This window comes from Neodiprion lecontei, chromosome 2 (genome assembly GCF_021901455.1).
Source record: "Neodiprion lecontei isolate iyNeoLeco1 chromosome 2, iyNeoLeco1.1, whole genome shotgun sequence".
Classification (NCBI taxonomy): domain Eukaryota; kingdom Metazoa; phylum Arthropoda; class Insecta; order Hymenoptera; family Diprionidae; genus Neodiprion; species Neodiprion lecontei.
The window spans coordinates 10,985,715-11,008,240 of NC_060261.1; the positions used below are offsets into that span (position 1 = coordinate 10,985,715).

At 38.1% G+C, this 22,526-nt stretch overlaps 1 protein-coding gene across 5 annotated transcripts in view; it reads right to left on the reverse strand.

The window, feature by feature from the left end:
• Window positions 1–22,526, reverse strand: part of LOC107222247 (tachykinins) — a 70,383-nt gene that overhangs the window by 18,744 nt on the left and 29,113 nt on the right. For 2 of the 5 annotated variants that reach the window (XM_046730936.1, XM_046730935.1), the window contains exon 2: window positions 16,478–16,514. The exons of 1 other annotated variant lie outside the window; for it this stretch is intronic. The gene's annotated coding sequence lies outside the window, so the exon portion shown is untranslated. Of the gene's footprint in view, window positions 1–16,477; window positions 16,519–22,526 lie in introns of all 5 variants that reach the window. 2 more of the 5 variants (XM_046730934.1, XM_046730933.1) reach the window with 1 other exon arrangement.

The following is a 22,526-nucleotide window of genomic DNA, read 5'->3' on the forward strand; positions in this document are numbered from 1 at the left end:
ATCCGATCGTGCGATATCTCTGCTGGAAATGATGAAAAAAAATAATAATGGTCCCAATTTAAGGGATGATTGATTTTCATTTACTTTTTTTTCTTCATCGAAGAATAGAACGATAAATTTAAAATAGAATATAAATTATTGTTAATTGTGTTCTTGAATATAGAATCTAATATTCGTAATTGAGAAGGCTCGTTTTGAAGTTCACCTGTGATTCGGCAGCTTGTTCGTTACATTTCCGTATTTGGTTTACGGATTTTAACAGATTTCCATGGCTCGCATGTGCTCTCGCTGTGAAACGCTTATACTCACTATTGGCTAAAGCTGCACACTTGCGGTTGCGGGGTGAAGTTCGTTTGCTTTACTCACCGGAATTCCATACCGCGAACACGCGAGCGGGAAATCAAATATTGAAACAAAAACTCGAAACGTAATAGTGAACATGGAAATGAGATTAACCATTCGCAAATATTCCTTTTTTTTTTTAACCTGTCGGCCATGTTTTGAAAACTCGTTTTCAAAGTATGCGTATTACATGTTTGCAATCGTCGAAAATTTTTATACATTTTCAAATGAAAATTCGAAACTTCATACTTGGATTTTCGACAACGATTAGAAATCAATAAGTCCGCATGTAATTTCCGCAGATTTAAAACGAAGCCTTTTTGCTGCTAACGAAAGCATAAAGATACGTTTTTATTCCTAATCAAAGAATGAAATTGTTCCCGGTATGATTTTCCACTTCGTAAAAATTGCAGCTACGAAATTTCGCGATTTTCGGAAATATTGTTAATCGATTCAAGAATCAGAAGAAATTTCGATATTTCACCAAATTTTTTGCTCACTAATTGAATTGTCCATAATCGCAGTGATTGATTAATTCTTCTTCAGTATCAGTGCAAGGTAAAATAAATTTTCAGATTTAATAACAACACGTGATACAAATTTTTCTCACAGTTTATATGCAGAAATTTAAACACGTGAGTATGATTCCCATTTTAACGGCTTATATATAAAATAAGTCACCGTAAAACGTGTCATGTTTTTTCTAACAATTCGGTAAATCTGCTACAGATAAATATGAACAATTTTTTTCCGCGATCATTTTTATCGCAGTATCTCGTAGGCACAGTAAAGAAGAATAGTTATAATCGCTACGTTGACGACTCGCATATCGAAAGAGTATTTAATCGATACAAGGACTCCGTGATTCGTATAAAAAATTAAGTTTTCTTTGACTTTGGAAGATTCATAAGCTTGTCTGTCAAACAGTTTAGAATTCGGGTAACCAAATTTCTTCTCGAAACATGAAAGATTCACCGAAGAGATTTGGCTTCGTAAACAAATATAAATACGTTCGTCATATCGAAGAGTTAATTTCGATAAATCAGTTGTTTCTCAAATCCTTCACGTAAACCAGATATCCCGTCCACAAAACAAACAGTGTTATTGTCAGCCGTCCGATCAATGCTTTTTTGCGATGACGCTTCATGCCAGAAACACCAAGCGGACATTCTGAAAGAGCGTAAAAACAAAAATTGGGAAATTGGGAAAAAGAAATGTTCATTTTTTTAATCAACAGAAAATTAGTCGGGACAACAATTTTTATTTCCGACGAAACATTTCTTTCGACATATTTTTTTGTCATGCGCAAACTGAGTCGGACAAACTTACCAGTCTTCGGTGCTTCCGTTGATCTAGTCAAATTTTATGTCATCATCCCTTCACCGAGACTTGATTATTCATTATCACCAGCTGAAGCTATTGATTAGTTTGTTCCACATTGACCATTTATTTTATTCTATTTACCCTCAGTAAACAGCTGTTCTAAAGGACAGACCGCAGCTTCGACTCTGAAGTGTCTGCAAAATTGATTTGAAAAGCAAAACTCGAGATTGCTGCATTTGACGTTCGGCAAACTTCACCCTTAGCTTGATTATAGGGATTTTTTACATCTATACAGTATTAGAGAATCCAGTGATACAGGAGAGAATTTTGATGCACTGAATTTGGAATGTGAACATCTGACTATAGACACTTTATCAACAATATCAAATAAATCTCACTGTCCCACCATTTATTCGTTGAAAAAAATCGATGTCTTTTTTGTCAGTTAGTGATTTCGCCATAAATAGTCTGGATCGGAATATATAGAAAAATAACGAGATCGGCATTGTTAATTTTTTGATTGAGTTCATAAATTCGCCATAGGAACATATTCATACAGGCGTATTTTACGTTGCGATAAAATTGTCTGCTTAATATATTTCAAGAAAAAATTGCTTGTTCCTTACTTTATTTTCGATTAGAAATTTTTTTTTCTTTTAAGAGAATCGGGTTACTGTTGGGTCCCCCTAAACAATATTTGATTAATTCTCGGCCATTCCGCAACTTGACGATCAGTTATTCCCGTTTACCTTTCACGATCACGTAATTCCCCGATCAAGCGCATAATATCGTCAAACGATAAGTAAAAACGCCGTTCAATCTCGCGGTATAACATTATAGTAGTACAATAAACTTACGATCATGGCAGGCGTTAAGGTGCCATTTATTACGGTAAACAATACGAGGACTACAAAACACGTGTATAAGCACATTGATATTATACATTATGATTACGATGATAAGAACCACTAAAAAAACAGTGTAAAATAAAATTATATAGACTCTGTATCCGCGAATTGCCAGATTCGCTGGAGTGACCCAGAAGGACATCCGAGCACCTTTTCATGACATAGGGATGCTGCAGTCGATTTTTACCGACCAAAATCGTTTCCCTTAAACTTTTTGAAACGGTACCTCCAAACCGACGTCCCTTTAGCACTTGGCGATTCATTAGAAATATATATTTTTAACCGGCAGGTGAAATTCGCCAAGATCGAAAGTAATTTCCCCCAATATTGTTAGTAAATGATTAGAACTCGTCAAAAGTTGATACGGTACGTGTGAAGCATTTCTGAAAAATTTCCTCAAAAGTGATGAGAAATATTCTGATAATCCTTTTATTGAATTGCTCTCGATTTTGATGAATTTTTTCCTTCTGTTATGGGGAACCTGTTTCCCATAAATCATCGAATGCTAAAGGAGCGATCGGTTTGGTAACGCCGTTTAAAAAAAAAACGAAACAATAATTTCAACCGTGAAAAATCAACCACAATATCGCCTAAACCGATTGCCAGCGAAGCGTCTCTCCGTCTCTTATATGCTGCTCCGAGTAAAACTGATTGGAAAAGTTTTTACCCAGCCTAAGAAAATGCGTGTGGTAATTTTGCGGCGGTAATGTTTCAACCAGAGTCCACGCAGCATTGGTGATTCTCATTCCCGGGGCGTCTAATCGAGCTGACAAAGCTTTGGACGTAGGTCACGTTGTACTGAAATCCATTTTCCGCGTCTCCCTTCACCCTGCAGCTAACGTTGGACGAATTTTTCATCAGGGTTAACGGCGGACCGTCTTCGCCTTCGGGTGGAAAAATGAGAAGCTTCTTGGCCTTGAGCTTGCCGCAACAGCACCTCTTGTTTCGTCGTCCGGAGTAACGAGCCCTTCGAGAAAAGCTTCCGGTCTCATTGTCAAGACAGCAGGTGATCAAGGGCTTATGAAACTCTGACTTGATGCGCTTTATCTTCTCGCAAAACGTCTCTAGAGTTTTGATCAGGTCCGCTTCTCTCGCATTCGTCACCTCCACCTTTCCGGCTTCAGCATCGTCGCTACAACTGCAGCAGGACTCCTTCTCTCTTCTAATCTTCTCGCGCCACATCGAACGATCTTTCCTTCCGTAAAACCTCCGCCCAACTTCCGGCTCCGGACAATCGCAGCAACCTTCTTCACCGGAAGCTCCGCTTTTATCAGGCACGCGTTTCACCCCGAAGGTGAACTCCGTTCCCGAAGGATAACATCGCGTCACTCTCTTCTCCTTGAAAAAAGCCGGCGCAGGTTTCTCAGCTTCGGACTCCATCGAGTCCAAACACGACTTGAGCGTCTTGTACTCATCCGTCACTCTCCGCATTTGGTCATCGAACTCTGACCAATGCTGCAATGGCGGCAGGTCTGGACAAAGATCGTTCAGCGTCATGCCACAATCAAGTTCTCTGTCCGCCGAAGAAAAGGTCTGGTTCTTCTCATCTCTCATCCTCATAGATTCTCTTATCCTCTCACACTTCCTTTTAAATTCACCATACTGCGAAGCGGTCAGCACAATCGACGTCGCTGAATTCGAACATCGCTTTCTGTCCACTTTTCGCGGTCTCTTCATTCCCGATCGGCAGAGTGCTCTTTGGGACTTTGGTACTCCGGATTGGGATTCGGACGATCTTACAGATTTCAATCGTTCGTCGAACTTTCGGAAAGATATGTCGGAGGAATCCTTGGACTTCTCCAAACCAGAAATCTTCCTGCATCCGCAGCAAAAGGCTTTTACTCGAGGTCTGGGACTCCTTTTCGAATTGCATACGTTCTGTTTCGTTGGAAGGGTTTTGCTGCAAGGTAGACGATGAGGCTGATTCAGCCTGAAGAGAGGCTCTCCACATTCTCCAGGTCGATGACTCGATCCTGTGCGATACGTTTCAGACTTCCTGACCAAGTTACTGTCTTCCGAAGCGTCGCAGCAGCACGTATCCCGGATTCTTCTGCGAACGCGTTCTTCAAGATCGTGTAAAGATTCTTCCGACGTTGAAACACGGGAAGAATCCGATTCCCGCTCGTTGCAATTAACAACGGTGTGGCTGGAGCTGGAATCTGCTGAACAAATGCGAACCGTGACGTGAGACAACGATGGTACCAAATTTCCACAGCATCTGGAAGACCTGATCGGAACTTGATAGTCGACGTCTTCGTCCTCGTCGCTGCTCGAAGCGGCCTTGACGACACAACAACTGTACCTATGGCACGGACCGCAGGCTGTTTCCTGGGAACGAAATCGTGTTTTGGAAAGTTTAGACCGCGGCAGCTCCTGAACATGAGTTCTGGTGAGTCGCCGCGAAAGCCTTTCGAACCTGTCAATCGGTGCACCCGAAGCGCTGGTTCTGCTTCTTGGACTCTCAGCAGCGCTCGATAATCTCGTGACGCACGGAAATTTCCTTCGCCAATTAGCCGACGTCTTGGCGCGTGAAACTGTGAGGAAAGTACTTTTGCCCCGAGACTGTGAGACTCGGGTCCCGCTTTCCTGGCCGTTGATCCTTGATCCATCACTGCCCACACAGCACGGCGACTCCTCGTTCGATTTCGGTTTCTCTTCCGCAAGTTTCCGACTTTTTACTAGGGCCGAAGAGCGGCGAATCAATTTTTTCGAATACCTGACCCTGTCTGCAGGTACTCCTCCGTTTTTGACCGACTCTTCAAGGTCCGCAGGACACGGTTTGTAACGCAATTTTTTGAGGCAGTCGAGCACCGACCTTTTCCTTCTCCCGCTCGAAACCTTTCCCCGGAACTCATCGCTCTTCGAAGAAAATCGCTCGAAATTTCCCAATCTTCGGTCATCCGTGTCCAAACAATCGCAGCAGACTTTCGCGGTCATTCCAGTCAGAACGAACTTCTAGGATCGAACCCAGCGTTCGTTAACCTCACTTTCGAGTCGATTTCGCGAACCGTGACTCGTGTGATCGGCACGCGCCGATCTTCACGAATCGTTCACTCTCCAGATTCGATTCACCGTTCAATTAGCGGACTGTACTATTCAATTTTCATATCCCGGTATCGTTATTTAAAACGGCCGAAAATTTCATGTGATTAAACCCGCGTGAATGTGCCGCGATTGGCGGCCGATCGGCGTTGGCATTTTTTCTGTTCTTGTTCTCTTCCTTGCACAACCAAAAGCGAGAAGTTGCAGATTTTGTCTGTCGCGTACCGATGCTTTGATTTACCTATTCTCGAATCGCTACGAGGTTCAACTTGGTTGTAAATTAAATGCAGAAGGACGAAGTGGTTAGGCTGCTCGTTGGGGTGATTGTCTTGTACTGCGCTGTGGAATATGCGCGATCCCATCAGTGATTAAGAAGTGAGTGAGACTTTTCATCGGGAGCATGACTTGGAACTGTCACAAGACTTTTTTCATGCAACATTTGTCCCATCGTTTAAGAGGTTACTCATCCGTCTGGCCCAAATAAAGTCTCACGGGATTTCATATTTATAACTTGTCCATCGGACCATAGCCTAACTACTTTGCATTCAGGTTAATTCAGAAAAAACCCCAAATTTACCATCAACTTTGGGGGTATATGAATTAGTACGATCGCACCGTAAAAAATGGTGATGTCAGAATTGACCGAAATTGGATGGTATGGACTGTTTCAGTAAAATTCTTGTGATCAGTCCTGAATATCGACATGAGATGGTGTTACATTGACAAGAAATTAAAGTCTCTAGAAGTCTGCTACCCAGATTTTGCTCGCAGTGCACCTTTATGGTTATTCACGAAATGTTGCGGGTTTATTCTCAAAGTTGAGGGTTTACCCCTTGGAAACTACAGTTGAGTATAGCCATTAAACTTTGGCGCTGTACTCAGAGTTGATGGTTTACTATGGAAACCTGCTGTGTGTGACCATCAATTTCGTGTGTTATACTCAAGGTTGAATGCTAACCACAAAATATTTAGAGTGAAAGATCAAAAACACTTGAGTATAACCCGTGAAGTTGATTTTTGTCTTGACGAAACTTTGTAGGCTTGTAAAACAAAAAAAAACATCCAACAAGTGGTTTTTATTTTTTTATTTACGGAATTTCATCCTCGAGGGTGAAGTCAACCTCTGAAACTGACACATTCTTTCATTGTTCGGTTGACTATTTAACCTAATGAAGTAATTCGAGATTTTCAGACTCCTTATTCCAAAAACGATGTTCAAATTGAAATATTTGAAGTTGTGAACCCAAAATGATCAATCGAGTTGATGGAAGTCTGTACTAAATTCATAAAAATTTGTATATCGACATTCTTGGGGTGTCTGATTTCAAATCTGATCTCAAAGTCGAAATCGATTTCAATTTTATCCAAGCTGGTATCCCAGCACTTTATCTCAACAAAATATTTTCGGATGACTGTCGCTTCGGCGCAGGTGAGAAGCGAAGAAGGAAAAAACATGATATTTGGAATGGTTGATTTCGCCCTCTTACGATTAGAATCTACATCCTGCAAGGACGAAAAAATTAATGTCGAATGATTTTACCCGTTCTGCAGTCCTGAAAAGTTTTGTTAAGTTCGGAGGGGATCAGAGACTGGAAATGCATTTATTAGAACTTTGAAAAATTCTTTTCACAGCCGCAGCTAATCACCGAATCAAAATGAAATGTGGCGGCTCTGTGCGCGTCGGGATTCTCCTGGTTGCCGTTGCCTTGTTATTCGCCCTCGACAATTACCCGTGTCCGAAACAGGGATGATGAAGATTAACTCCAATTTACACTCTCGTTTGCACCAAATTCCCACGAAGCCTTTCCCATCATCCCGTGGCTTTATAATTCGATCGATCAAGAGTGAAACTCCTTGTTACGATTAAGAATCGAATTTTCAGCGTAAGAAAATTTACATGAACCAATTTTTGGAACATTTATACTATACCGTGATCGAAAAATTGGTGGACGTAGTTTTTCATTGTTACCTACAATTTCGAAAAAGTTTTACTGCGATATATTTCTATTTGAATTCTCAGGATTACCGGTGAAAAAAATTACCAAGGCGATGGGTTAAAGTTCGAATCAGATTTTTCACAACGGAAGTAGAAAAGTGTTGGTATATAGGCGAAAATGGTGCGAGAATCTAGCCAAATAAGCTTCCTAAATGTGTAACTATCACTCAAAGAATCTGTGGAATAAAAATATGAAACAGATATGCAGGAAAAATTGATTCGCCTGAGATATTTATCTTTCCGGAATTTACTAGAAATCTGAATAGTTCTTAATTGAACAAATACAAACCCAAGTAAATCAAATTTCGTCTTGCAATGATTTATACATTCTCGAGTCATTGTTAGGCAAAAATATTCACGTTTGATAATGACTGATGAAAAATGCGACCGATTTCAATAAAAATCAAATCAATCCTAAGTAGGATTAACCGTATAAATTAAGTCGTGATAAATCGAATCGTTAAAATCCTTTCAAAATCCGCACTCACGCACTCTAATGTAAAACTTTCGTGATTCAATTTCACTTCCGGTTCACCGTTATTGCCGATACAATCTTCAGTCAGAAAAATTTCATTTGTTACAGTAACTAGAAGAATTTAGTAAAACAGGTATGGTTAAAAAAACTGTTTCAATATCGTTGGAATTACGAAAAACGAGGTACGCCTAACCATTTTGCGCTATCGTCGATCCTTTCTTGGTATTTGCCACGCAAAATCAGTTTCTTCGGTTTACTCTACTTTTTTAGTTAAACAAAGCTTTAACGTCAATTTATCGTTGCACGAGCATTAAATTTTCGCAACAGTTGCAAGAAAATATAGCAACAGTGATCGTAATGAGAAAGAATAGCAACGGTTACTAGAGTTTCCGGTAACAGCTAGAAAACTAATTTTCATTTTCTACCTAGAACCAAGTATATTTTTCGATTGTGGTAAAAAATGAAAATAGTCAAGGACTGAGCGGTAACCGGAACTAAAAATTTCTCACAGCGTTGCGTCAAGTTGATTTCCATTTTTGCCAAGCCTGCGGATCAACCCTGACAATAACGAATACGAGAATTGTCTTCAATTTCGTGGAATTTGATTTCTTCGCTTTCCTTTTTTCACCTTTACTTTGGCACGATCAGCTGTGCGGAACTGATTGCGATTGCGGGAGGAAAATTCTCGCAGGATTGCCGCGATGAAATCACGTGTCCAAAGTCACGTTCTTCGCGTGCTGAAGAGGAAATATACCGCGTTAACTACGTTACTGTATATTACGGTAAATTATGTTAAGACGCCGTGTCTCATACGCATCATCTTGCTGATGAATCCAGTCATGTCAGCGGACTTAGCCGCCCGATCCTTTCCTCACTTTGTCCTCGTTACTCGCCTAGCCGTTTACTCATCGTTCCGGACGACGGAAGTTCTCGTCATAGATGATAAGAAGATTAACAAAAAAAAGCAGTTTGGTACGTGACGGAGATTTCTGAATCGGGGTAACATGAACAGGATTACTGTTCACAATTTTTCTTTCATATTTCGTTGTGTCAATGGAACACATCAGCTAAATTTCAAAATTTTTTCGATTTTGGTACATGGTATTCTGACTATCGATAAAGTTTCCCGAAAAGTGTATTTTTTTAACGACTTCAAAAATTGGTGTTACGCAAAATACTCGTCACGTCATTATTAATAATAAGAATAATAGTAATATTCACAAAAATTAGAGATTCAACTTGCAATCTGATAATCTGGTATCGGATTATGCCACTTATTTTCAAAAACAAAAAAAAAAAAAATTAACGTAAAACTGATTAGATATTTGATGAGTATGTCAAAAATTGAGGAGATTTCACACTTTTACTGAAAATAATGGGAAACCTGTCAATAAATAATATCTCGTTGATCAGCGTCGACAGGGATAAGTCAACTTCGGAGTTTCATGGATTTTAATCTACACAACTAGAAACTAATTGTCATTGTGGAATTTTATCAAATTTCTGTGAGAAAAATCAAGACGTTAATAATTTTTCTTTTTAGAAACATCAAATATCGGCACGTTGTTTGAACAATAATTTAGAACTTTGCTAAACAGAGTCAATCTAAATATGAAAAAATAAATAAAAATTATTAGTAATTTAGGAGACTTACTTTTTAGCTATTTTTCCTCTTTTTTCAATTATTTAAAGAACAAAATTCCAATAAAATCGTATAGAAATGATGATATTTTGAGAATGGATGAATGGATTTGAAAGAAAATTGGTACCGCGAGGTTTTTTGGGTCACTAATCACGAATATGAAGTCAGATTGCGAAATCAAAAATGGCGATCCAATAGGATCGAAAAAAATCTAAGAATATTCCGATTTTGGTAGAAATTGGTAGGTGAAGGTTTTTTGGGTTACCGATAACGAACCGAAGGTCAGGCTTCCAAAATTTGTAACGGTGAATCTATTACAGGGATTGAAAGTAAAAAAAATCGTCATATTTTCATGTAATGTGATATCCGAGGGTTTTGAAATCGTTGATCGCGAATCGAAATTTTTTTATATTATTTTTTTTTTTCTCTATAAACTTGGAACCTACAGTGTAAGAACCGGAAGTTCGAGGGCCGGCTCACGGCCAGTCAAAAAGCCACTTGTTTCGTATAATAAGACAGTTATTTACGGTTAGACATTAGTGTTTTCAAATTTTTTCAACTCTAAGCCTATCGCGAGATCTAAAATTGAAAAATTACAGTATCTTAGTAGAACTTCACAGGGTAACGTAGATGGCGTGCGTTGCAGTGTTTCCTTCTTTCCTGCTCTATTATTGCTAGTGAAAAAGAGAGAAGCACAATTTCTCGGAAGTCGGGATCTTTACGACTTTGCTAACGTGCTAATAAATCATGTTTTTATGCGACCGCTGCGCTGGTATTAAGCTTTACGGTGTGCGTGTGAGAATCTCGAAGAATATACCTGTCCGATGAAAGCTTCGCTCAAGAAAAAAAAATATCACATGCTTGGTATAGGGCATTCTATGCCAAATAATCAAGATGTTCAATTTCCTTGACAATTTTTTAGGTGATATGACGTTCGTGCAACGACCACATTTTTTTTCACTTTTTTTTTTTATGTTTGCAACCACTTTTGAGTTATAAATATTCAAAAGTTTTCACTGTTTCAACATTTTAACCTTTTAATTTATTTTATTTTCACACGTTGAAGGTTTCGAGTTCTCTACAATAAAAGCTAAAAGTTTCAAACAACTTTTCAGAAATTCTATAATATTTTCAACTCTATAGCAAACATATTGAAATTAATATCACCTTTCATACGATTCGAACATATAAGATTCGACACGTTTCCCGATATTTTTAAAACTCTTAAGCCTTGCATATTTTTATTAATCTTAAATTATCAAAGTATTAAGAAGTAGGCACAAAAGTGAATCAAAAAAAAAATATATATTTCACGATGGAATCGATCTTGAGATTGTAGGAACCAGTAATAGAATTTTACAGAATTTCTGAAAAATTATCCCTAAAAAATTACTGTAAAAATATTTGAATATTCATGACGCAAAAATAGCTGTACAGAAAAATAGGGTTAAAAAAAAACACGGGTTAAAAAACATCATTTTCAAATTTTCCACTCGTTCGTTCTACTCATAACCGACTATTTTGTGAGAACACTTAACGGGGGAAAATTGATATAATTTATTTTTTTGCCAAGCTTGCCTTTCGCGTTATTTTTCTTTTTCTTTTTTTTTGTTTGTCTGAAAAGTATTCAGTCGCAATGACAGTAATACAATTAAGAAATTACTCTGATCCACTTATCGTAGAAATAAACCAAGACATTTAAGTTCATTACTTTCCCTCGAGAATTAAAACGTTTTGAAAAAGTTGACAAATTCGGTTGATTTGGTAATTTTAAAAATCCTATCTTGCAACGATCGCACATCGTCCGAAAAAACGGATAGGATATACCCGAGTAAAAAATTGTGGCAATAAATCCCCTGCAAAAGCAGATTGTATACTTTACTTCCCTTATGAAATATTCTCTATGATCTGCTGTTTGCTTAATTAAGGTTGGAAATCCGTTTAGTCGGGAATGAAAACCATCCTCCCACCTTCTCCGCATCTCGATGCGAACTCGCGGACGACTTCGCCGAGTGTGGAACACGTGAAATATAGCGTTTGCAAGACTAGGAAATCAAACACAAGATCAAGTTAGGCGCACCGGGACGGAATAGTAATCGGAATCTTGGATGAAATGAAATTTAGTTCGGTATGCAGGCGAAGTCCTCAGAAGTTGAAGTGCCGTACAAACATTCCCTTAAGCAGATAGAAATGCGAGGTTGAGATTGGGCGGAAAAACTTTATACAAAAATAATTACTTCGTACTTTTGAACGAGTGTCTAAATTATCGCGAGAAAATATTGTTACAAGCTCTGATTACACGGGTGAACTAAAATTCTTTGATTTTTCTCAGTTCATATTTAAATAAATAAGTTTCGATTCTACACATCGAGTTACAACCAAAATCTTCATTCATTACTCGCAAAAGTTTGTTTTTGTTTCGTTTACGTTGATTAATAATCACAAGTCAACACGAATTTTGAGACTCGGTTCTAAATGTCAAATTTTGATTTCTTCTACGTAACTAATAGAAGAAAATATACTTTTATTATACATATAAAGTTTGCTTTTGTAGAAACCAGAACGATAATTCAGATTTGAAGAAAAATTACATATCTTTTCAAACATTTATTGCAAATAACAATTTAACAAATTTCAGTCTTGCATTTAAGTTTATTAATAAAAGTCATTTATGAAATTATCAGTTATCTGTGATATTATTTTCATTATTATTACGTTATTTGAACACATTTACAGTGTTATGGTTTGGAATTTTTTTAGCTGTCAATGAATAAGAATCGAAAGGTGAATTCTGAGATTCAAATTTCTACGAACATTTTCTCCGGTAAATTAACGAAGAAAGTCGTTTTGAGGGGTTTATAAAAATGATAGCAGTGGTTGACAACGTCTGGAATTTTCTTCTTCCCCAATCTTTTCACCCACAGTTGACGTCTCTTTTTTAATATACTTGGATTTATTGCACAGCTATAAATAGCGAATCTTGACCACGTCTAATCTCCGTACCGAGCATAAATAATCTCGAATATTTATTTATGCTCGTACATTGCAAATTCCTCTTCGTCGATGATTAATCTATGGTGTCGCGTTATCCGCGCACAGAATTCTTATTGTTGGAGAGGAATTACGGCCGTTTTTATCTCACCGTGATTCGTTTCAAGTTCAAATTATTTTGTCATGTACCTACTTTAGCGAACAAGATTACTAACCACGCGAAGATACTTGCGAAATCACACAGAGAGAAATTTTTAGTTCCGGTCACCGCTCAGTCCTTGACTATTTTCATTTCTTTTACCACAATCGAAAAATACAGTTCCAGGTAGAAAATAAAAATTAGTTTTCTAGCTGTTACTCATTACGATCACTGTTGCTATATTTTCTTGCAACTGTTGCGAAAATTTAATGCCTGTGCAACGATAAATTGAAGTTTTTCGTAATTCAAACAGTTTTTTTTTTTTAACGATACCTGTTTTACCGAATTTTTGCTAATTACCGTAACAAATGAAATTTTACTCTCAACGCATGATCGAAAAGAAAAGTAACGCGTGCTAAATTCTTTGTTAACGACTAAGAAATTGATTTTTATTTTGTAGCCAGAACTGTATTTTCGATTATCGTAAAAAAAAAAAAAAAAAATTACGTGGTCCGTGACCGTACGATCCACGAAACTAGAAATAATTCCCTCGATGTGCATGAAACCCAATATAAGTTCTAACCTAACCTAACCTAGCTACACGTTGTCCGCTGTTGTTCTACGATAGAAACAATGGTTTTTATCAGCAGCAAAGCAACGAGAGTCGCAGCGTCCGTTGATCCAACAACCATTACACCACATGGCGCACTATCTTTCTCCCGTTCTTTCACCCCTATGTAACTAGTCCAGCTTTTCTTTTCCCAACGAGACACCGCTGCTGAAGCATCGACACGAACCACCCTCCGTTGCCCACCCTTAACGTCGCGAGGAACAAACAGGCGAGATAAGCTGTTCAATAGACAATAGAGAGCAACACTCCGCTGGAGTTGGTTCAGTGTTTTACCTGAAATACGTCACACGAGAAAGGATGCGCTATCTGAAGTCGAGTAGGCGAAGCTTTTTCGCCTGCTTTTTCACTCTCTCTCTCGCTATTTTTCTATTTTTCTTTCGTGACATTTTTTCTACCGAATATTTGTGAAAGGTTTGTAATAGCTCGGTACCACCGTATGTTTGATAAAACCAAGCAGGAAGATAAAAAGCACATTCGAGGAGATTGTTGGGTCGGCTGGAGCGGATATTTTTCCTCACATTTAATAAAATATTGTCGCGAATCAAGTATTTGTTAATTTATTATATTCGTAAGCTACGATTTGTTTGAAAATATGACGGTACAAAATAATGAAATTATAAACAAACGCTTCGTTGTTCGCTTTGAAATCGTCGGAAATCTGCGAGTAATCTCGTTTGATTTTACTCTACGATTGTTCATTTTATTCCGAAGGCTAGTTATTTTCGGGATGATAAATAAAGCATGTTTTTTCTCTTTTCAGTACCTAATTCAACATTGCCATTTATCGATCCTAGTCAATATTGGTGAAATGTCGAAAAAATCATTGAATCATTGGAATTCAAATACGGTATTCCATTTCATCGTATGATTTCAAATTGAATAACGAAAATGCTGCAGACCTCTAGACTTTATTTCAGATTGTTTTCTCAATTCGTAGGAAAAATATTTTTGGTCAATTATCGCGAATATAGATTATTGATTCTGACTTTAGTCGGATTAAATATTTTCTAAAAATAGTAAAATCGCGTAACAAGGTTGCGTTCGAAAAATTTCTTACCAAGACTCGTTTGTGTCTCGCAAATTAATTTATTCCCTCAAGATATGTTTCAACGACTCTAAATTCCAAAGCAGTAAAGAAAATTATTAACATTGTGGTTCGAGTGAAATAAAACCGAACGTCGTCGATTTTAATGAGCTTGAAATATTTTTATAAAAATAAATCCAGTAACTTTTCATTAAATTATATTAAAAACCGAGATATCATTCTCTTTTTTCCTACGTTTTACAAAACACTTCAGGCATGTTATCATATAATTACTCATACTCGCTCAAGGGTAAGAAAAATCCATCTGAAATCATGCCAAGTATAATATATCAAGGAAATTTCTTGAAAAAACATGATTAGAAATTCTTGCGAACTATTTCTCACCCTGGTAATACCGATTTTGGATTCAAAACCGGATACAGACCAACGCGGTTGATTTTTAAAGGAACTCCGCAAGTGATCAACTTTAAGAGAAGGTCGCCCGGAGTGGAAGAGAGAGACAGAGAGAGAGAGAGAGAGAGAGAGAGAGTGAGGGGGGGGGGATGAAAGTAGGGGTGGAAGTTGGTAAGGGGGTGATGCTTACAGCGATTACACGAGTGACCGACTCGCGTTGAAACAAACGTGGGATACGAACTACTAGCCGACAGCTATTCCCTCTTGCACCACCTTTTCCATCGCATCACTGTCCACTTTTGACATGCCCACCATCGGTGGAAAACCCCTTGTGGTGTTCCTCTTCCGTCGACGACTATGTCGTCATTCTTCCGCCCAACTTGTCCAGTGTTTATTCAGCCTTGTGTGCAGGCGTGTTTGCTTTTTCTTTTTTTTTTGTCAAGATGAAAATTTGGGCGTGAATGATGATACAAAAATTCAGTGGTCCGATGACCATCCGTTATATTCCGTGAGCGAAAAGTATACGTTTTGAGTGAAAGATAAAAATCAATTTTTTAACCGCAATAAGAAAATCAAAAAATCTGGGACTTATTACTGTTGTCACAGTTTAAATTACGCGCCGTACTAAGTAAATAAAAATCAGAAAAGTAGTCGGATACAAGCAGTGTTGCGGGGATGAATGAGTTGTACCGATTTCCATTCTGCGTGAAGACGCCCAAGAGTTAAAATAAAATTCGTAACACTTAATTCGCATTTTTCGATCTATTTGCAGATATTCAGTTTTACAATAGATTTTTTTTATTGAACAAAATCTGGACATTCTTTGTTGAAAATCATTAATAAAAATATAACAGTTTTAACAAGTATATATATTATAAAAGTGAAGAAACATAGTTTTCACTTCATTGATGCGTAAGGCTTTAATAAGAGTATGAATAAGTGAGATTTTACTCGGTCGATAAGGGTCGGTAAGGGTCGGTAAGGGTCGGTAAGGGTTGACAACAGCATCCGCTTAACCCCGAACCACAAATCACTTGTTCAACATGACACGCCAGCGGTTTCAGAGGCTCTTCGTACTGCAGCCCGAGGTTATTCTCCGAATGAGTAAACCGGAAGCCGCAAACGCCAGGATGTAATTATTATGTCCCAAAGCATCCGAGTATACACCTTGATTGACTAGTTTCTCAGCTCGCTTCTAAACTCCCGTAAGATTCCTTTGTGAGGCGTATATAGACCGAGAATTTCTCGTGAAAGTAACCCACTCGCATTCTGGGATCACAGAAACAGATGCTCGCCGACTGGCGGGTGGGCACTTTCAACTAAACCTTGTTGCAATCGTACACCACGATAAGGATTACACCAGTTGTGTTACCTCCGTATCCTGGGGCGAGTGGATGAACTAACTCGTAAAGTTCTCTATACAATCTGTTTTCACCTGCAGCATACCAAGTTACAGCCTCTGGCGATTCGGTTTAGCGCAGCGATTTTACCGACAGTTTTGATAGTCGTATTTCAGGAAGAGTATAAATAGATACGTTCAAGACACTCACCTACAAACTGGAAGTGGTGTACTTTTCCAAATGCGGTCTGTCTGAAACAGGTAGAGTAGGAATTTATTTGTTTTTCAGGTTAACGCTGCTACAAGGGTTCTCAACAACGTCTAAGTTATTTTATTTTCAGACTTTTCTCAGCTATAATGTGTATCGCGTTCTTTTGGATGGTTTTGAAAAACGTTCTGTCTCGATGTTTAAAAAAAAAAAACAAACAGCGTGAAATAAAAGTTATTTGCGGTAATAACATGTACAGTAAATTATCTTAAAAAATAGATTTAAAAAATACGTCTTTATCATTTGGCCCATTACTTTGGTAATGATTATTGCAATTCAAATCCATTACTCGTTACTCTGTCAATGGTTAGTGCGATTTAAATCAATTACTCATTACTTTAGTAACGGTTAATCCAATTCGAATGAATTAATCAATACTTTGGTAATTACCAATTGTGTTATCGTCTTTAGTCAATTGTTCAAGTAATTACAAATCCTAGTTTCGACGAATTACCCATTATTCTGGTAATGGATAATGCATTATCTTTGCTATCCTAATCGAGAATGAAGCCATTATTTCAAGTATCACCCAGCCTCGTGTTTTAGGCTCTGATGTTCCAAAATTGCGACACAAGTATAAAAAAATCCGCCCCACTCTGCAGATTGTGTTCTACGCGAATGAATTTGTTCGGTTCATTTAAACGAATGAAATATTGATGCGCCGTAAATTGCAGGTCGAATAACCTAACTGGTTGAAAAAGGGGAAAATTAGAATCGTCGGAAAAATCGTTGACTTCGTGAACAGAGAAAAATTTTCACCTTTGCTTCGTCGCTGCAATAGGAAAACGTTAAATGGTGCCTGGAAGCTCCGGCAATGCCCTGCGGCGATTCTGGAGAACAAATTTGAGGCAGATAAAGGGGCACGGAATAAAAACCGCGAAGGTCGTCAGGTGCTTCTTTTCAGTCCATTAAGCCTCGAACCTTTCATCGGCGGTTTGACTCCGGACTGACTGCAGATCAAAGTGAATCCGCGCACCTATTTCATTCTAACTTTCAACTGCGAAACGACGATTAAATAATAAAAGCTAAGCTGACCGCTGCGATAGCCAGGAACGAAAACCGGCCAGCTCTTATCAATCGATATCGTACTTCGGAACACGGAGAAAAATAATTTAGAACTCGTTTATCAACCTTTCGAGCGTGCTTGCAGCACCGCTTTGCTTCGGTTGTGAATTCAATCAAGATTCGATTACACGTGCTCATCGACGTCCACGTAAAACTAGTCGAGCAATAACCGCGTTATTTCTGTTAAGCACATAATATCTTTTGCCTGTTCAGATTCTGACTTTCCAGCGTCGATATGCGAGTGTTTACCTCAACGTCAGAAATTGTTTTTCCCGATCACGAATATCGGAGAGCGGATGAATTTATACGCTTCACCGGAAATTGTTTGCCGAAACTATGAAAAATTTATATACGAATTTATTCGGTACATGAATCTTCGAAAGTTTCTCAATTTTTCTAAAAAATCACTAATTGTTCAGGATATCCAGTAAAATAGTTATTGCAAATTTCTGTTGAACGAATCTTATCTGTCATTCCGGTTGTAATAATAATATTTTTCTGTGCAGGGTCGAGATTTTATCATCCTCATTTCAGATAAATTTATTTTTACACTTTCCTAATAATTTTGACTTTCTCTCAGAAATTCATTCCAATTTTTTTATAATCCTGTACCGTCAGAAAATACGCAGAAACAGAAGGAATCGGTTTTTTTTTCAAATTTGTGACGTAAATTAAAGATTCGAATAAATATGAACTTTCTTTAGAAATTGGTTCACAAATAGTCAGGTAGACAAAAACTTGGATTTTTTTTTTTTCAGAATTTGAATCGTTCCCGAAATTCTTTCCAATTTCATCCTAAACACAACTAAATCCGAAACAATGAAAAGAATCTAAGTTCATCTTAGAAATTTTCTAGAATTTCTTGAAAAGGCTACACAACAAACACTACCAAAATAATTCATACTCATCCGAGACTGATGTGCAAAATTTTTCGCAAAACAGTCTACAAAAAAAAAAAAAAAACAAATTAAAAAAATGGTGAGAAATTCGTGAGAGTCTTTTTCATCAGGATAATCGTGGAATCGTGGTATAACTATTTATTTCAATCTCTACACGGTTCATTTTCTTCTTTTCTTATTTTCTCGTCGTGTCGTCCGAACATTATTCTGATTACTTCTCAAGCTGTTCTCACCTCTCTTGGCATTTAGATCTTGTCACAGCTCTAGGACGAAGTGTATTTGCCGTTGTGTCGGTTTTCCAAAACATTTTTGCTGATGAAACGCGTCAAGAATTGTCGACGCGGATATCGCTTTTAAGAATCTTGCGGGACGATGCATTACTTACAACTCTGAGTTAAAAAAGAAGTTGAAAATATTTAACGAGCTTTACACGTCCGTAAAAAAATTATCCTGGTTTACGAATATAAAATACCTTATAAATACTTAACGTACGACAATCTCGCAATGAAACTAGTAAACCGTATAGATTTTTGGTGAACGAAGGTCCTTAACACCAACGAATAGCAGCCTCTGCAACTCCTGCGATACGAATGATTAATCAGTTTTGAAATTGCGGTAGATCGACGAAGCGAGAGCTGGCATTTAGCTCAAGAAATTAGCCATTTCCCCAACCTCAACAGCGAGTCAAAAGCACACATGCATATCAGCCGGTGGCGCATCGATCGGCGAGTAAATTCAGCAAAGTCGTTGATCAGTTCACCAGCGCAAACTAATCAATAACTTCTAGCTGATATTAAAGATTCCAAATTTTGCGTCAAGTTGTGCACCATGGGGAAAAAATGTCGTAAAATAATATTATACGTTGTTCGTAGTTTTGTTTCTTCTTCTTTCTGCCACTTGTAAAATCAACCCCCTCGTTTCTGATTTTTCGAATTTTTTTCCTTACTTTTAACTGGATTCGTTTTGTAGTTATAAATATGAAAATCCAAGTTCAAGCGTCAAGTTAGCCTTCCCGTATAGAATTTAAAAAAAAATTCATTTCAAATTATCTGGTAGTAATTAATGAAATGGTAAAATTGATTGATTTAAAAAAAAAAAAAAAAAAAAAACTATAGCCGTCAGGATAGTAAAACTTACTAGATCTTCCGCTTACTTAAGAAACTACATTTTTTCCTCATGATAAACGATGAAAACAGTAAACAACTAGAAAGTTTTTTCGGTGCAGAAAACTGTCAAAGTAAACCGCGTTAAAAGGAACGAAGAGATCGAGATTATTGAACGATAATTCTGATAAAAGGTATTTAAAAAATTTGAATTTGAGTTATCAGTTCATCGGGGAAAATATTTCCCAGTTGATATTTAAACGCTCTGCTTAACATATACGTCATGAACACGTGTCAGTTGTAAGCCTCCGAAAAGCAGCTTCACAGAACTTCGAGTTTCAATTGGCACCCAGGAACCGTGACTTAGTCAACACTCATCGTCTGCCGAAGGTGCAGTTCGAACTGCCAACCTTATTGCAGAAACTAGGTAGTAGGTAGATAGGTAGGTGTGTATTGAACATCCATACATAAGCACTTCGTGCAACGCGTGCTAACAGCCTGAAAACAGAAGTCAGAGCTGTTAGAACCAGCTGACTAACTTTCCCGCGAATTTTACAATCGTACCAACCGATCGACCGCACAGTTTGGAACGTTGCGTGTATCATCGGACGCCCTCTTCCATCCCGATTCGCCAGCAACTTTCCCAACTTCCGATCATTATACATCGCTTATGCAGTGAAGCTTCCTGCACACCTGGAGAAAAATAAATTTGCACATGCAACGGCAGATGTTTGAATCGAGTTGCCACGGCATATTGCAGCCAAGTTTACTCCCTAGGGTAAACCTTCACTTCACAGGTTGACCACGCTCTAGTCGCACCACTGGGAGCGCAGTTCAGGTGATTGCGAATTGCGCTCGAGTTTCTCGTCTACTACTGTGTCGGGGAGTAATGAGTAAGTGGTGGTAAGAATGCGGTTTCCTCGTTCGTGATCAAGCAGGAACAGCTGGGTGAGCCAAGTTTCACCTTCAAGTGTCTTATTTGAAAACTTGTGATATTCTATTACCGCAACGACGGAAATAAATGTTGAAAAGGAAATTGACTAGCAAGAGCGATAGCATTGATTATAATAATAGCAAGCAATGGAAATTTGTTTACTTTTTTATCTCGAGAGTGCGCTGCGAAGAAACTGTTTTACCGACAAACGTGGGGGAAAACTAAAAAGTTTTACTAGCCTTTAGTTACTTCATCACGCAGCTCGATTCAGGTGGTAATGTTTTGCAATAGGTTCTCTCGAATAAGGGTCCTATACTGAAGCATCGAGTGTCGACACGTTGAGTGGGAGTAGTAATAATATTTATCGTTGAATCTTCAAGATGTTAGCACAACACGAGTTCGCGAACAGTATAAATGTAATTTACGTACTGAGTTAATTACTTCGTTCATATCATATTCACATATTTACTTAGCTATTTTTCGTAATCTTCGAAGCCTTCTTTTTCTACGATTGTAAATATGAAGTTGACCAATTTTCCTGCGCTAAGTTCGCTTAGGTTATGCGGAAGGTCAAGAAAGTAATTTTCCATTCCGCTCCTCAAGGTTTTTGGTAATAGTTTACACCTGTAATTGTGATCTAGTATCTAACAAATCGGGAGTTTGATGGTTTAGCTATGTTTTAGGATATGCTGAATTAAAATCCAGTAACAGAATTCCTCCATCACCCCCATATTTTCAGTTATATATATATATATATATAGGGTATTCCACTCTAACTTGCGCATCGAAAAATCTTGCAATATGTGCTCAAGTACTCAAAATCTGGGAATGATGGAGCAATTCCGCCACCAGATTCGGATTCACCGTGTCCAAATCATAAAGTCACAGTGTTCTGATCCGCCGGATAAGGCACTTTTTTTGTACCTCTGTTATCATCGTAGTTATGAAATTTATGTCTCTCAACTTGGGTTAGAAATGTTAGATTATCCTCTTTGGAGTGTTGAGATTGAATCCAATAATTTGCAGTAATTTTGTCGAATACCTTTCGCATCCACAAGAACATTTCAACCGAGCCACGAACCTCTAATATGTTCAATTTCGTTCTCCTGTTATCTCTTCGCTTGACCTTCGATTCGGGCTGTACAGGTTCGTTCATGGTCGCGGAAATTCTGCAACAGTGCGACAAACGGGAATCTCAGTATCGAGAATTGCTTTTACGACGCGATAGCCATTGCTTCGTAGATTTTGATAGAAATCAAACTTGACGATTCCCGCGTACCTCTGCAATAGTTTGGTTTCTCTGTGTCGTATTTCGTGTTTGTTTGTGTTTGTTCAAGATGCAGACTGGGGTAGCAGGCAAACAGAGACTTATCGAGGGAGATAGGGAGAGCGAGTTAAGCCATTGAGTAAACACGAGGCGACGAAAGAAGATCGAAACGAGCTGCGGGGGCGAAAGGATACGGTTATCCGGATTCCGGCACTTCAACCCAACTCAGATACTCGGAATGTCGATACGTGAGTTCGGGTCAATTGCAGTCAATCGACGCGATGTTGTCCGGCAACAACTCTGGGGAAATTTGTTTTTCCGAATCTTTCGGCATTCTCTACGAATATACTCGGAATTTGTATTTACCGACAGTTTTTCAACAACTTCAAGGATTTTCGTTACAATATTCTGTATTGTATATGCGTCAAATTAATTCCAGAATATCGATGAAAAAACTTATTCTGTTATTTATTGAAAATAATCATTCACAGATGCGTTCAGATTATGTTCATCGCCATTTCGGAAAGATTAATTTCAACTTTTTACCAACAATGTATACTTTTTGTCCGAAGTTTATCCCAGTAATTTCTGTAACGCGGTCAGACTATTGGAAAATATTTAGAAACACCGGAGCACAGATTTATTCGTACTCGTGTTAGAAAATGATGTTTCTAATCGCCGACTCGACTCGGTCGGAAATTTTATTGTTAGTCGGAAAGACGAA